This window comes from Thamnophis sirtalis, unplaced genomic scaffold (genome assembly GCF_051295495.1).
Source record: "Thamnophis sirtalis isolate CommonGarterSnake01/CBP01778 unplaced genomic scaffold, rThaSir2_p1.2 scaffold_5, whole genome shotgun sequence".
Lineage (NCBI taxonomy): Eukaryota > Metazoa > Chordata > Lepidosauria > Squamata > Natricidae > Thamnophis > Thamnophis sirtalis.
Genome location: NW_028261385.1, coordinates 90,762,355 through 90,778,436, shown reverse-complemented (window position 1 = coordinate 90,778,436; position 16,082 = coordinate 90,762,355). Strand labels below are relative to the sequence as shown.

At 45.5% G+C, this 16,082-nt stretch overlaps 1 protein-coding gene across 2 annotated transcripts in view; it reads right to left on the bottom strand.

Annotated features, from left to right (window-relative positions):
* Positions 1–16,082, bottom strand: part of PLPPR1 (phospholipid phosphatase related 1) — a 218,419-nt gene that overhangs the window by 79,750 nt on the left and 122,587 nt on the right. The window lies entirely within an intron of this gene.

Below are 16,082 nucleotides of genomic sequence, written 5' to 3'. Positions count from 1 at the left end.
GTGACCTTTTTTTGGTGACCTTCCGACCAGCAATGTCAATGGAGAAGCCAGATTCACTTAATAACTGTGTTATTAATTTAACAACTTCACAAATGTAGCAAGTCATAAAAAGGACAAAACTCACTTAACAAATTTCCCACTTAGCAACATCAATTCTGGGCTCAATTTTGTCATAAATCGAGGACCACCTGTGTAATCTCTTCACCCTAGAAAAAGGTGCTCTAAAAATAGTCAAAAATTTGGAATAAAAACAATCATAGGTCTGAAAAAAATAAAAACAGAACTGAGTCATATTTTATCAGTGTGATTGCAGAAGGGGAAAAAATCAAGATAATTTGTGATTCCACACAGAAAGGTTGTATTTCCTAAATATCCAGCATGTTTTTCAAGCAAACTGCAATGAATCACAGCCTCTGGAGGGAACATGTTCCCATTTACAAACCACAATGAATACACACAGGGGGAAATCTCCTCAGATTGCCATAATGGGCTGGCCATAATAGACTCTGCAAAACAAATACCATGAGAAAACATTGCTGTTGCAGTGTTCCAGCTAACTTTTCTGTGGGAAAAGATAAGCACTTTGTTGCTGACCTTTAAAGAAATTCTTCCCTACTCCTATGAAGTTTCACTATGCCTGTCGTTACTCACCAGAAGACGTCACATAATTTATTCATCTCTTGTGGCAGCCATAAAAATCTGAAAGGGTTGAAATGCTATTTTAATTCTTCTCTCTCTCTTTCTATTGCTAAGGCTGTGCAAAATCTGGGGGCCATGGGGGGGTGTCTACGGGGATGGGGGGAGTCGGAGCATTTCGGTTATGACTGGGAGGGGCAGATATGACGGGAGCTGTAGGGCTAGCCATTACCGGGGAAGGAGGACTTGCTACATTACAGTGATTCCTTGTTTCGGCCCCTCAGGCTCAACTCAAGGACCTGATGGCAGAGGAGTTCAGGGCCCTGGTCTCAGGTTGTTGCTGCTAAATGCCAGGTCGGTTGTGAACAAAGCTCCCTTCGTCCAGGATTTAATATTAGACGAGGAGGCAGACCTGGCATGTATAACCGAAACCTGGCTGGGCCATGAGGGAGGAGTCCCCCTCTCAGAAATGTGCCCAGATGGGTTCCAGGTGCTCCACCAACCACGACACCAGGTGAAGGGGTAGGGGAGTAGCAGTTATCGTCTGAAGATCGTTAGTTCCTCGCAGGATCCCTGCCCTAGAGATTGTGGGGTGTGAGTCTCTCCTCTTGAAGTTGGACCTAGGGGTTCAATTGGGCTTGCTGTTGACGTACCTACCTCCCAGCTGTCTCATGACAGCCCTGCCTGTGCTGCTAGAGGCAGTAGCTGGGTTGGCGGTGGAGTTCCCCAGACTAATGGTACTGGGGGACTTTAATCTGCCGTCTCTTGGTGAACACTCAAATGGGGCACAGGAGTTCATGGCTTCCATGACAACCATGGACTTGACCCAGGTAGTTCAGGGTCCAACTCATAGAGCAGGACATACGCTTGACCTTGTATTTCTCTCGGGGCAGTAGAGACGTGATCTCGAGTTAAGGGGAATAAAGACCTTGCCCTTGTCATGGTCAGATCACTCCTTGCTGAGGCTTGACTTCAGGACGCTACTCCCCCATTGCAGGGCGGTGGAGCCGATTAAGTGTTTCCGCCCCAGGCGCCTGATGGACCCGGAGGGATTTCAGAGGGAGCTTGGAGAGATACCTGACTCCCTTGTCCGCAATCCGACCGAGTCTTTGGTCGCTGCCTGGAACGTTGCGGTGGCTGAAGCATTGGATCGGATTGCGCCTTTGAGGCCTCTCCACGGCAGTGGCTCCAGGAGGGCACCTTGGTTTACCAAGGAACTCCGGGAGATGAAGCACCAAAAGAGACGCCTAGAGCGACGTTGGAGGGCTAGTAACTCTGAATCTGATCCATCACTATTAAGAGCCTTTATCAGGACTTACCTAGTGGCGATATGGGCGGCAAAATGTATGCATTTTTCTGCTCTTATTGCATCCGCGGAATCGCGCCGAGCCGCCCTGTTTAGGGTGACCCGCTCCCTCCTGAAATATGAGGAGGCGGGGGAACCCCTGCAGGGAAGAGCTGAGGAGTTCGTTCAGTTTCTGTCGGATAAAATCACTCAGATTCGGACAGACCTAGACTTCGCTTGGGCAGTACCAGCCGAGATGCCGAGGGTTAGTCTTAATCGGATTTTCTGGGATGAGTTCGAATTTGTCACCCCTGAGGAAGTGGACAAGGCCATGGGTGCGATGAGTGCCTCCACCTGTTTATTGGACCCGTGCCCCTCCTGGCTGATTTCGACCAGCAGAAAGGTGAAACGAGGCTGGCTCCAGACGATTACTTTGCAGGAGTAACCATAACCATTAAAGGAAGCAGTGGTAAGACCCCTCCTCAAGAAGCCTTCCCTGGACCCAGCTATTTTGAAAAACTATCGTCCTGTCTGCAACCTTCCTTTTTGGGGGAAGGTTGTTGAGAAGGTGGTGGCGCTTCAACTCTGACGGACCTTGAATGAAACGGATTATCTAGACTCCTTTCAGTCCGGTTTCAGGCCTGGGTACAGCATGGAAACCACTTTGGTCGCCCTGACCGATGAGCTCTGGTGGGCCAGGGATAGAGGACATTCCTCTATCCTAGTGCTTCTTGACCTCTCAGCGGCCTTCGATACCATCGACCATGGTATCCTTCTGCGACACCTAGGGGAGGTGGGAGTGAGAGGCACCGTTTTACACAGTTGGTGTTGGTCGGGGGCAAAGGTCGACCCCTAGGCCTCTCAAATGTGGTGTGCCACAGGGTTCGGTCTTGTCCCCCCTCCTATTTAACATTTACATGAAGCCTCTGGGTGAGATCATGCGACAATATGCAGATGATACTCAACTGTATTTTTCTGCCCCGTGCCAGCTCAGTGTAGCGGCGGACGTGATGTGCCGATGCCTGGAGGCTGTTAGGATCTGGATGGGGGTGAACAAACTTGTGCTCAATCCCGATAAGACTAAGTGGTTTTGGATGCTGCCCCTGAAGGACAGCTTAGACAGTCCATCCTTAACCCTGGGGGGTGAAAATTTACGCCCCTCAGAGAGGGTCCGCAATTTGGGGGTCCTCCTGGATTTGCAGCTGAAACTGGAACATCTTCTATCGGCTGTGACCAGGCGGGCCTTTGCCCAGGTTCGTCTGGTGCACCAATTGCGGCCCTATTTGGATCGGGAGGCACTTCAAACGGTTACTCACGCCCTTGTCAACTCAAGGCTGGATTATTGCAACGCGCTCTACATGGGGCTACCCTTGAAAAACGTTTGGAGACTGCAGTTAGTCCAGAATGCGGCCGCGCAAGCAATATTGGGTGCACTGAGGTACACCCACGTTACACCTGTCCTCCGCGAACTGCACTGGCTACCAATTGGTCTCTGGATGCAATTCAAGGTGTTGGTTATTACCTTTAAAACCCTACATGGCTTAGGGCCAGCGTACCTTCGAGACCGCCTACTGCCTACATACCTCCCAGGTATACCTACATACCTCCCAGCAGCCAGTAAGATCCCACAGATTGGGCCTCCTTCAGATGCCATCAGCCAGACAGTGTCGGCTGGCGGGCCCCCGGAGGAGAGCCTTCTTTGTGGCTGCTCCGACTCTTTGGAATCAGCTACCCCCAGAGATACGGACCATACCCACTCTCATGGCCTTCAGGAAAGCTGTAAAAACCTGGCTGTTCTGGCAGGCCTGGGGCTGTTGACCTCACTGTTGAGGTCCAGCCCTGATTAGAATGAATGTATGTGGTGTTGCGATTTTAAACCGTTTTTTTTTCTTGTTATGTGTTTGTTATGTGTCTTTTTTTCTCTCTCTTTTTTGTAAGCCGCCCGGAGTCCTTCGGGATTGGGCGGCATACAAATTTTATAAATAATAATAATAATAAATAATAATCTGGAATACAGGCAGCTCTAGGGACACACAGAGCAGCAGCAAGAAACAAAAGGGAGAGATCAGTGTGTTCAAAAGGATCCCAAGGTTGGCACACATAAAAAGGAAAATGTCTTAATTCCTAAGAAATCCCCCAAAACAGCCACTAAGGACCCTTGCATGCTCAGAAGCTGAGAGAGATTAGATATACAAAGACTAGGTGCAGTAACTCCCCTATGCCTTTGGGTTAGACTTGCCCATTTCCTTAAATCATAAATTGGTTGGTTTGATTTTGACTTAGTATACAACATGAGCCACCCGGTTGTGGTTTAATCAGTAAACTCTGGTGAAGTTGTGGCCCCTTTCTTTCTTCCTCTACAATTATACAAAAGAAATAGTAGATATATAAAGGAAATCTTCATACTGTCTGGATAGTTCCTTTTCTACTTCACACTCGAGATTCCTTGTATGTCCCTGGGGATCAAGTGGGAGCAGCCAACTGAAATCAGTGAAGAAAATCTAAGCTGTCTACCCAAGCCCCACCCTGCAAAATGCCAAAAGATAGCAAACAAACCCAAAACAAAACAGCGACTGCTGGGTTTCTCCCCCTCCCCTGCCCCCAGTTTAAGGCAAAATATTTTAAAGAGGGAACTTTGGAAGATCTGAAGCTTCTGTCAAAATATAACAGCAGTGTTATGCCATGAAACTCCATCTTTTTTGTTGGTGTTTGCATGCTACATAAACAAAAAAGACAGCTTGCATTTCAATGGTGGGAACTATCCTAATTTCCCCTGAAGACCCTCTGCTGCTAATGAAGATTCTATAGCAAATACAATTCAATGTGCTGCATGTGACTGTAATGCGCAGGTGCCATTATGGTTGTAATCTTGAGGAACATCAGAAGGGGAAGGCACAGGGGAAAGGAAAAGAAAGGAAAAGATCTAGATTTTACCCCTTTAAACTACAGGGGAGTTTTACAAATGTATCATTATCCATAGGAAAATAACAACAACAAAAAAAACCCCTTCCCTTATTTTTTGACTTGAATTAAAACCCTCTTTTTTATTTTAACAAATTCTTCCTACCATTTGTTATTAAATTCCACCAAAGACAATTAAAGATCTTTGTTTTCCATAAGCTTGAGACAAGTATGAAAAAGTGGAATCTGCCACTCGGAAGCCAGAGTCTGGAGTTCTTTTTTTGAAACAATGTATCCTTTGTTCATTCCTCTTTGATCTTACTGACTTTGTAACTTAAGGGTTTGCAACTTGCTTACAAAATCTGATAAAGAGCCAAGGGCACGAATTGTTTTTTGCAGGTGCTCTTGGAAAATATTTTGACAAGAGAAGGAAAAGGAAAGAAAAAGATACACACACACACACACACACACACACACACACACACACACACACACACACACACACACACACACAAAGAGGCTTGAAAGGCTAGAGTGGCAGTGGCTATCAGACTCCTTTTTTTCTTTTTTTCTCCTTCATTTTTTTTTTTGAAAAATGGATCAATATGCAGATAAGGAAACCTTAAAATTTCAAAATATCCTGGCTGGAATTCAAAATATTTTGGAAGGTTTTTGGAGATTTGAGAAGAAGTTGGATAGACTATTGTTTCTCACAGCAAAAGATGGTGGGGTTGGAGCCCCAAATATTAAAGAAGAGAATGAAAATATAGAAGTTAAAGACAAGACAATAGATGAACTTATTAATGGAGCAAATATGGGTGAAAGTGGAAAGAAGGGAAGATGGAAAAGTGAATTTGACAATTTGGAGCTTTATCCCAGATTTCAAGATACAGGAGAAAAAAAAGGGCTATAATGATGGCGTTAAGAAGAGAAACCTTTTCAGAACTAAGTCTGACAACCAAAGACAAGCTAATGTTAATAACAATTCAAGGGCAACGAGACTATTCGAGACATCTTTTAAGCAATAAAGTGCGGAGAGAAGTTCATAAAAACTTTATGAAGGAACTGAAAAGAGAATTGACACAACAACTGGCAAGAGAGATAAGACTGTTTTGCCACTGGAAAGATACAGGTTGATAATGAAAGTTGATAATAAAAAGTTAGTTAATTTTTGGTGATTAATAAGTAGGAATTTCAGTATTTTGCAGATTGTTTTAGATTGTTATTAAATGTTTATTCATTAACATATAATTAAATACGACAACAATAATGAAATGATAACCTCAATTAGTATAAGTAACTTGGTTATAAATTGTAAATTGGGACTTGGCAAAAAGAACTATAAATTTTATTACTAAATCTTTGTTTAGATCTTGTTATAAAGATATAATTTCATTGGGTCTGATGAGAGGAGATGTGATATAAATAGCAAATAATTTTTTCGTTAACCACAATAATAACAAGGAAATGTTAATGGATATTTTTGGTGATTAATAAGTAGGAATGTTAGTATTTTGTAGATTGTTTTAGACTGTTATTAAATGTTCATTCGTTAACATATAATTAACTACGATAATAATAATGAAATGATAACCTTAATTAGTAAAAATAACTTGGATATAAATTGTAAATCGGGACTATAAATTTTATTAATAAATTCTTGTTTAGATCTTGCTATAAAGGTATAATTTCTTTTGGGCCTGATGAGAGGAGAGGTGATATAAATAGTAAATAATTTTTAGTTAACTACAATAATAACAAGGAAATGGATAATGTTTAATGATGTGTGTGTGTGTGTGTGTGTGTGTGTGTTGTATTAGTAAAAGCAAATTGGATATAAGCTTTAAATTGTGAGTTGGGAGGGAAAAAGTAGGGGAAATGCTTAGATATCTTATTAACTGATTTTGTTTCAGATTATGTTATAAAGGTGTAATGTTATTGGAGGTTTATTGAAATTGCAAATAAATGCCAGTAGGTGGTTGTGTCTTTAAATACAAATGATTTCAGATAAAAACACGTTTAAATAATTGTAATTAAATGAGAATTGTGGTACATTGATAGTAAAATACATAAAGATTTTTGATTTAAAATGTATAATTCAATATGAATGAAGTATATGTAATGATTGTGGAAGAAACGCACAAAATGTATTTGCAACCAATCGACACGCTTTCTACAAGATGTAATGAAGGATGATTCTTTTTTTGTAGGTTGTAGGTTGTAGGTTGCGTTTATTTATAGGCCGCCCTTTTCCCTGAGGGGACTCAGGGCGGCTAACAACTTATGGGAGGGGAAGACATACAATAACATAAAAATACAATATATAACTAAGATCAAACAACATTCATTCAATATTCGGGCGGGGGCAAACTATGGTCTTTACCCCCAGGCCTGGCGGGATAGCCAGATCTTGAGGGCTGTGCGGAAGGTCTGAAGGGTGGTGAGGGTACGAATCTCCACGGGGAGATCGTTCCAGAGGGTCGGAGCTGCTACAGAAAAGGCTCTCCTCCGCGTAGTTGCCAGCCGACACTGGCTGGCAGATGGCACTCGGAGGAGGCCTAATCTGTGGGATCTTATGGGTCGAGAGGAGGTAATTGGCAGAAGGCGGTCTCCCAAGTACGCAGATCCACTACCATGAAGGGCTTTATAGGTAGTAAGAAGCACCTTGAAGTGCACACGGAGGCCAACAGGTAGCCAGTGCAGCTCGCGGAGGATAGGTGTTATGTGGGCGAACCGAGGTGCACCCACGATCACTCGCGCGGCCGCATTCTGGACTAGCTGAAGCCGCCGAATGCTCCTCAAGGGCAGCCCCATGTAGAGCACATTGCAGTATTCCAGCCTAGAGGTCACGAGGGCGCGAGTGACTGTTGTGAGAGCCTCCCGATTCAGGTAGGGTCGCAACTGGCGCACCAGGCGAACCTGGGCAAATGCCCCCCTGGTCACAGCCGACAGGTGGTGATCAAAAGTCAGCTGTGGATCCAGGAGGACTCCCAAGTTGCGAACCCTGTCTGAGGGGTGTAAATTTTGACCCCCCAGCCTGATCGTTGGTACACTAGCCAAATTTTTGGGAGGGAAACACAACAGCCACTCGGTCTTTTCTGGGTTGAGTACAAGCTTGTTAGCCCGCATCCAGTCCCTAACGGCTTCAAGACCCCGGTTCATCACGTCCACCGCTTCATTGAGTTGGCACGGGGCGGACAGATACAGCTGCGTATCGTCCGCGTATTGGTGGTATCTTATCCCGTGCCTCCGAATGATCTCGCCCAGCGGTTTCATGTAGATGTTAAATAGTACGGGGGACAGGACCGACCCCTGCGGCACCCCATATGATAGGGGCCTCGTGGTCGATCTCTGACCCCCGACCAACACCGACTGCGACCTGTCCGAGAGGTAGGAGGAGAACCACCGTAAAACGGTGCCTCCCACCCCCACCTCCCGCAGTCGTCGCAGAAGGATACCATGGTCGATGGTATCGAAAGCCGCTGAGAGGTCGAGGAGAACCAAGATGGAGGCATAGCCTCCATCCCTGGCTCTCCAGAGATCATCGGTCAATGCGACCAAAGCGGTTTCTGTGCTGTAACCAGGTCTGAAGCCGGACTGGAAGGGGTCCAGGTAATCGGCTTCCTCCAAGGACCGTTGGAGCTGGTAGGCCACCACCTTCTCAACAACCTTCCCAATGAAGGGGAGGTTGGAGACTGGACGATAGTTGTTAAGTATGGCTGGATCCAAAGATGGTTTCTTCAGGAGGGGTCTCACCACCGCCGTTTTAAGTGCGGCGGGGAAGTGCCCCTCCCGAAGTGAGGCGGTAATAACCGCTTGGATCCAGCCCCGTGTCACCTCCCCGCTGTTAGCAACCAGCCAGGAGGGACACGGGTCCAGTACACAGGTGGAGGCACTCACAGCCCTCATGGCCTTGTCCACGTCCCCAGAAGTAACATCCTGAAACTCAACCCAGCGATGGTCAACCAACTCGTCCTCTCGTGCCTCGGCTGGCTCTGCAAAGGTGGAGTCCAAATCCGACCGAAACCGAGCAACTTTGTCCGCCAAGAACTGGGCATAATCCTCAGCCCTACCCTGCAAGGGGTCCCCCGTATCCCTCTTATTTAAGAGGGAGCGGGTTATCCTAAACAGGGCGGCTGGACGAGACTCGGCGGACGCAACCAAGGTGGCAATATAAGATCTCTTTGCTGCCCTAAGTGCCCTGATGTAATCCTTGGTGCAGGTTGTTAAGAGTGCTCGGTTCGGTTCGGATTTATCGGACCTCCACAAGTGCTCTAGGCGTCTCCTCCGGCGCTTCCTCTCCCGGAGCTCCTCGGTGAACCAAGGAGGCCTCCGGGATCCGCCGCCTCGGAGGGGCCGTAGTGGCGCAATCCGGTCGAGGGTCTCCGATGCTGCCGAATGCCAGGCGGCAGCCAGAGTCTCTACCGGACTGTGGGCGAGAGTATCAGGAATAACCCCAAGCTCCGTCTGGAACCTCAAAGGGTCCATAAGTCGCCTGGGGCGGAACCACTTGGTCGGTTCCTCCTCCCTACAGTGGGGGTTTGGTCTTCGGAAGTCAAGCCTCAGTAGGCAGTGGTCTGACCACGACAGGGGTATGATCTCATTACCCCTCAGACCAAGATCACAAGTCCACTGCTCCGAGAGGAATACGAGGTCGAGCGTGTGACCCGCAGAGTGGGTTGGGCCCTGAATTATCTGGGTCAAGCCCATGGCTGTCATGGAGGCCATGAACTCCTGCGCCCCATCCGAGTGTTCACCGAGCGTAGGCAAATTGAAATCCCCCAGGACCATAAGCCTGGGGAACTCAACTGCCAGCTCGGCTACCAACTCGAGGAGCGAGGGGAGGGCTGCTGCAACGCTGTTGGGAGGCAGGTACGTTAGCAGCAGACCCACTTGACCCTTAAGGTCCAACCTCACCAGCAGGCACTCACACCCGACAAGCTCCGGAGCAGGGATCCTACGAGGAACCAAAGACTCCCGAATAACGATAGCCACACCCCCACCCCTTCCCTGAGCTCTCGGCTGATGAAGCACCTGAAATCCTTCTGGGCACATCTCTACGAGGGGGACTCCTCCCTCCGGGCCCAGCCAGGTTTCAGTAATACATGCCAGGTCTGCCCCCTCGTCTAAAATTAAGTCCCGGACGAGGGGAGCCTTGTGAACAACAGACCTGGCATTTAGCGACAACAGCCGGAGACCAGGGTCCTGACTACTCGCGCCATCTGGCCTCGGAGTGGGACCTATAGGGCCGGAAGGAGGGATCGCTGTAACATAGCGAACCCTCCTTCCCCGGTAATGGCCAGCCCTAAAGTCCCCGCCATATCTGCCCCTCCCCGTTATGACCGTAATGCTCCGACCCACTCCCGTGTCCGTGGTTCCCCCAACCACACCTACAGCTCCCGCATTCCCGATCAGGCCCTCCGAATCAGACACACTCATTCGTTCACTCAAACAGTCCCCACGTGATAATTAAAACACACGAATACAACAATATAGGGTAATAAAAGTGGGCGCTTTCACTCAGTCACATGCAATCACATACACTCATCATACCAATTTAAAATAAAAATTTTAAATTAAAAATTAAAAATTAAAAATTGCGCAATGTGCAAAAAGCGTATAAGGCTTGTATAAGGTCTTAATTGTCTTAGTCTTCTCCTCTACAAGTCCGGTGGGAGTTCTGGCAAGAGTTCATTGAGTTCAATGGGGGGGAGCAGTTCAATGGGGGGGAGCAGTCCAGAGAGGGGTATTCTGTCCCTCTCCCTTCCTCCACGTCCCAGAAACTGTGCCCTAAGCCAGAAGGGTTTCCTCTGAAAGGGCTGAGATAACGTCTCTGGGCCTCCATAGATGATAATAAACCCACAAGGTGACCAGATTGCAAGTCCAGGCATCCAGCTACTATAAATAAAGGGGGCCAGGTGGCAGAGAGGCCCCGAAGCTGTGGAAAAATCACACAGGACAAGCTACACCAAGGGGAAGGCCAGTTCAAATGGGGCGAAGGGGGGGGCGTCCAAGAGGGGTCACGGAGACAGCACAAACAACTCCCCAACCTCGCCCAATATTCTGCCAAGCCAGCCCCTTCTCTGGGATAGTCTGAAGTTCGTGTAGCATAGGAGAGCAAACAAAGATTGTTAAAAGGAGCCGGGGGCGCCGCGTTTCGTAAGCCAGTAGAGCCGATAGAACAGGGGGGGGGGCGCTTAAAGAGGCAGCGGTCGCAGCAAGCAAGCCGACTGCCCAGCTTCGTCCAGCGCCGTTTCAAATCACCTACCACCTCCCCAGAATTAGAGTCACAGCTGCTAAGCACCTTCCAAGGCTCCTCGTAGTCGACGGAGGGAACGGGGCTAAGGTTGTAAAAAGAAGCCTCCAAAGACGGCGCCGCCAGCGCGCCGCCGCCACGATCCTGGTTTATGCCGCCGAACGCTCTCAGAAATGCTGCGGGTGACTTCCTGGTCCAGAGGCCGCCCCGTCGCGACAACTCCCCAAACAAACGATGGTCCAGGTACCCCAAATGTCGCTCTCTCGCTGGGGCTCCCTCCTGCATAGTCTCGAGCCGGGTTGTTAGTATTTTTTAGGTGTTTTCCGCTCACCCAGACCGGAGAGAAGAAGACAGCGGCCATTTGCCTCGCACATGCGCAAACCAAGTAAAAAAAACAAAAAAAAAAAACAATAAAACTTAAAAAAAAAAACCTTCCATGGCTAACTTGCATATCAGCGAAAAGGTTCGGCTGGAAACTATCTTTCAGAATAGCGTTTTCCTTACAAACTGACTTGTTTATTCATACAATCATCTCTGCAAATATTCTACAAATTAACTGCCTAGGAAAGAACCTTACTGAGGGTGGCCCTCTTGATTTAGATGTTAGAGGGCCATCATTTAATCTGTCCAGAAAAACTAATCCAGCCTCTTCAGACAGGTTTCTTTTTGTGAGCTCCCCTGCTGAATTAATTTACATTCAGACTGTCTTGCATGACTGTTTCAGGCATCCTAACAGACAACATCATAATGCACTTTCTAGTATGCTACTCCAGTTTTAATTATCCTTCCAAATTGCCTAGTTTTCCTCCAGTGTGCTGTAAATCGAGCTGTCAAGAACTGTTTCTTTTGTGCTTACAGAACACTTCTACAGGAAATATATGTTTGTCAAAAGGAGCCAGCTAGGATGATAAGGTAGGAGCTTTTGAACATGAATGAGCTTTCAAGCTTTGGCAATTCTCTCCCCTCCCCCAACTTTTATCTTGCTTTTCTATCATCAATGACAATGGGCATCATTTTAAATAATTTGTGTGGCTCCATTACTACAGTGCATTTATGAGTAGCAGGCAGGGATTTACAAGCTGGTGTAGGGATGCCTTTCTTTAACAATTCCAGTAGAGGCACGGATTTACAAGCTGATGCAGGGGATCTTTCTTTAATAACTCCAGTAGTTCACTCATCGCAAGACAGCCCTTCTTCAAGAAACTTGAGGAGTATCATGGCACCCTGCTGTTTTCTTTTCTCCCAAGTTAAATATCGTGGGGTACCAGTTTGATGTAGTAGTTAAGGCAACAGACTGTAAACCAGAAGACCATGAGTTCATCCTGCCTTAGTCACAAAGCCAGCTGGATGATTTTGGGCCAGTCCCCCCCCCCTCAACCCTAGGAAATAGCAAGGGCCACTCAGTGTCACTTGATAGTGTGATAGGCAGCATACAAATTTAATAAATAAACAGTTGCCAAAGCCTTCCCAAGAAAACTGCAGTCTTGACAATCACCAGAAATCAGCACACAAACAACCCAGTGCCTTGTATCTCATACAGATGTGCTTCAATCCCTTTATCATAATGGTTGCTCTCCAATGGACATGCTCTGTTTTGTTCATGTCCTTCCTAAAATACAGTATCCAGAACTACAGAATGACAGAGTTGGAAGTGACCTTGAAGGTCTTCTAGTCCAACCCCCTGCTCAAGCAGGAGACCCTATACCATTTCAGACAAGTGATTTTTGATTTTGATTTTGATTTTATTAACATTTGTAGGCCGCCCTTTTCCCTGAGGGGACTCAGGGCGGCTCACATAAAATCAGGGAGGGGAAATACAACAATGACATAGACACATATAATAAAAGTAATAAGCAACATACATTCATCATTCGGGAGGGGCAACTATCCTTGTCCCCAGGCCTGACGGGCTAGCCAGTTCTTCAAGGCTGTGCGGAAGGCCTGGATGGTGGTGAGGGTACGAATCTCCACAGGGAGTTCGTTCCAAAGGGTCGGGGCTACTACCGAGAAGGCCCTCCTCCTTGTAGTTGCCAGCCGGCATTGGCTGGCCGATGGAATACGGAGGAGGCCCAAGTGACTGTCCAATCTCTTCTCAAAAGAACTGGAAGGAATATCTTAGATGTAATCATAATGCAGAACGTTGAGAGGAACCTGTTTTCTGCCTTAACATTTTACTTGCCTGTTTCTCTAAATGGGCAAAAGTAAGACGTGCTGAAATTTGGTGAATTTGATGACCAAAACATTAAAAAAATATCAAGTTAATGATTATTCTAGCACTCTACATATATTAGAACTTAGGTTGCTGAAAATTAAAGGCCAGGCTAGTACAGTAAGCTACAGTGAAACAAACAGAACATATTATGCGAAACATAATTACTATATTACTTCAAAATCTAATGAAAGCACGGAGCATTGGTGCTTTCTTTATTCAAATATCAACTATCGATATTAATCACAGTGCATGTTTATTATAATTACAAGATTTACCAGTACCCTTGAACCACAAAATTTAACATGCATTTTATGCTTAAATACAGTTGTTATCTGTGATTAATAGTTCCCGAGGATAGGGAATTGTGTTCCCTCTCAGATTGTGTTTATTTCTCTCAGATTATGTAAGAAAGTGAATGTTTGACCTACAGCCTGATCCCAGGAGGGAATTTGTAGTTAAATATTTTATCACAGATTTCTGAAACAACTCCAGTTTCTGAGCTTTTCAGCAATCAGTTTGATCAATGCCTGGGTAGTATTTTAATTAGACCTCAGCTTCACCTCTTTGTTCCATGTTAATAGGATGCAGCTATTCTAATTAAGAATTAAAATGCTGATGTACCTTTCCGCTGTTATCGGTATTTCATATTTCTTCTCTATTACTAGAAATCTAAAATTCTGACTAGTATGGTCCAAATTCTTGCAGTGAATTGGCTAATATTCAGCTTTTGCTGAAGCTGACATAAAAATGATTTATCTCAATTTATCCCTGTTAACAATGCTTCAGTGTGTTTTAAAGGGAGAGAGTAAAATTGAAACCCCAGCCACGTGGCACAAAGCCACAGAACCTCCATGAAACATCAACTGTCCCAGCCCAGTCCCAGCTACAGTCGCCCTCACCACCTTCTTATGCTGAAGCCCCTGACATGCTGTGTGCTGATGCCCCGGCTGAACCTTCGCTGTCTTCTTGTTTCTACTCTGCTGACTGTCCTGGCCCTGTGCGAGGCAGATGCTGGTCCTGTGGGGCCATCTTCTGAAGATCTCACAAAGAAACTACACAATCTGAGAAAGAAAGCCTTGTGCAACCAGCAGTTGCCTTGTAAAAGCCCCCAGCAGTCATGCTTGGTCAACAGTGGGAGCAAGGAGACAGTGAAGGTCAGCTAGGGTGGCAGGGGTCACAGAGTGTGGGGTGTGAAAAGAGCACAGATATGGGGAGATCGGATGGTAGATTTTAAGCACCCCAGCGGTCATAAGTGCAGGCATGCTGGCAAAGATCCAAATTTTTATCATATGACTACAGATGTGCTGCAACAGGCATATCTTAGGGACTAGTCTAAAGTGCAAGCTTGTCATATTATGCAAGTTGTAAGTCTCTTAGTTGGAGAAATGCAATATTTAAATCCCTTTATCCAATGCAGTCGAGGAAAAGGCAATTAATGCAAGATTTCTTAAAAAATATGATAGCAAAACCATAAACAGAAACTCTGCTTCTAGTCTGAAAAGATATAGGTCAACCACAGATTCTGATAATTGGCTATTTATTTTGTAATACTAGTTCTAGAATCAACAGACGGTTGAGGGGAGGAAAAGAAACCTTATGGGACATAAGGAGACAACAGCTGTTATCTCCAGAAATGAAACCAACCAGCAGAATAAAAGAGGCAGCTGGGTAGGCTGCCTCTGGGGACAACAGGAGCAGGGACAGTCTCCTGCCAGAAAGAGAAATTGGAAATTGCTCTGACTTGAACAAACAACCTTGATTTCATATTCAAAATTTCTGTTTATTTGGGAGCATTACAGAAAACGTGGGTGAAGCTGAAAGCATTACATCTACTGGAACAGGCTTTGGGCAGGCAAGAACTGGATTCCTACTTATTATATGTGCTTAAAACAAAAAAAGACAAATGTGGTATTTATAGGTGGCTTCACCATTTTCATATCAAAAAGGCACTGATTTACTGGTGCCTAAGAGGTTAGGTATATCCCTAGAGTAGGGTTCTTTTTTCCAATCTATTTAAATTGCTTAGCCTTTTCCATCACAATCATATAACAGGAAGGCAAAGGAATGGATATGTTTAAGTGCCTATTTCAGCATTTTTAAGCACTTGCAGGACTTTAAAAGAAAAAAAAGTAGACATTTGATGAATGGTTAAAGGAGCTAAACTATCGATTGAACCAACCTTGTATGAGTTAGATATGATGTTCATAATACTGCAAAAAGCGGGGATAGGATAAGCTGGGAACATATTGGAGGACAAAGAACTGAGTGTAACTTCTATTTTCTTTTTAATTTTCATTCATACAATTTTGCAAGTTAAGTTTGCATCCCCTGGGAGGAATGGATATGCTGCATAAACTTTAATGGGGATGGAGTGAAAATGTGAAATCCCAGCTTTGGCTGTTCTAAAGAAGCAGAGAAAGAAGAAATATAATCTGCTTATGCAGCAAATGATTCTCGGTATTTTTTTTTAACAAAAAGCATGAAATCAGAATGTATGCCCTCTTGCAGACATTTCTGCTGCTCCAATAGATTTTTACTTCCAAAAAAGGAACAAAAAAAACAACAGCAGCCATCTTCTGGGTGCCATGCTATGTTATCCAATTTTGCCATTTCAGACAAATAGATAAAAATCAACTTTGTATTGTGAATCTAATTTTCTGACAACCTCTATACTGCAGAGTGGCTCATACCAAAGTAGTTATGTGCTAATAAATAAATAAGTAAATGAATATTTTAAAAGCTTATGGGTTCCAATTCCAGGAAGGCAAGATAAATCAAATCAAATCTTTACT